This window comes from Coenobita brevimanus, chromosome 58 (assembly GCF_032717465.1).
Source record: "Coenobita brevimanus isolate Jiangsu-jjx chromosome 58, ASM3271746v2, whole genome shotgun sequence".
In the NCBI taxonomy this organism is placed as follows: Eukaryota; Metazoa; Arthropoda; class Malacostraca; order Decapoda; family Coenobitidae; genus Coenobita; species Coenobita brevimanus.
The window spans coordinates 34,280,868-34,281,705 of record NC_137011.1 but is presented as its reverse complement, the minus strand read 5'-3'; the positions used below and the strand labels follow the sequence as shown (position 1 = coordinate 34,281,705).

At 46.2% G+C, this 838-nt stretch overlaps 1 non-coding gene across 1 annotated transcript; it reads left to right on the top strand.

Moving 5' to 3' along the window:
- The first annotated feature begins 235 nt into the window (after positions 1 to 235).
- LOC145402740 (5S ribosomal RNA) lies at positions 236 to 354 on the top strand. The gene has a single exon (XR_013897857.1). It is a non-coding gene; the product is annotated as a 5S ribosomal RNA (ribosomal RNA).
- Positions 355 to 838: the final 484 nt, after the last annotated feature.

The following is an 838-nucleotide window of genomic DNA, read 5'->3' as shown; positions in this document are numbered from 1 at the left end:
ACTGTGAAATCCAAAGGTGCTTTTGGTTTGGGCCCGACACACGTTCGGGCCCAAAAGGTTAGGGACGACTGTGAAAATGGCCCTAGGTTGGCGCCATGTTTCCATATGATAGGTCTCCACTCGTGACAATGAATTGGTGGGGGAGGGGGGACAGCTGCAGTGGTGGTGGCTTCGTGGGGGTGATAGTGGTGCATCAGAGGTAGGCAGGTAATGAATTAAATGAAGTGATATTGTAATTAACGGCCATACCACGTTGAGTACACTGCTTCCCGTCCGATCAGCGAAGTTAAGCAACGTTGGGTCTGGTTAGTACTTGGATGGGTGACCGCCTGGGAACACCAGATGCTGTTGGCATCCCTACGTGTCAAGTGGGGTTGGTGGAGGATTAGTGCCCCTCCCTGTAAAACAATTAACTCTAAGCCGTTGGCCACCCCGTTTGGGATACATGGCGTCTGGCAATGAATGAATATTGTAATTTCCTTCTAAAGAGGTATGCACGTGACTGCTGCTGTCCAGTACACACTCTACTGACTTTAATAAGATGTGACAGGCCACCTGACACTATATTTATGGGTGTGCTCTTCATACCACGACGTAGCAAGTATTGTATAAAATCCTGTGAACCAGAGGAGCTTCAACCCCTCGATCATCAGGTGATGTACCATGACCAGTGGGATTAATGTTTATGATTTAAACAATGTTGACTGAGTTGATACTTCCTAGTAAACAGTTTACCACAATCATCACACTTGAAATTCTTCACTCCTGAATGAATTAGTAGGTGTTTGGTGAGATATCTTTTCTGCCCAAACAGTTTACCACATTCATCACACTTGAA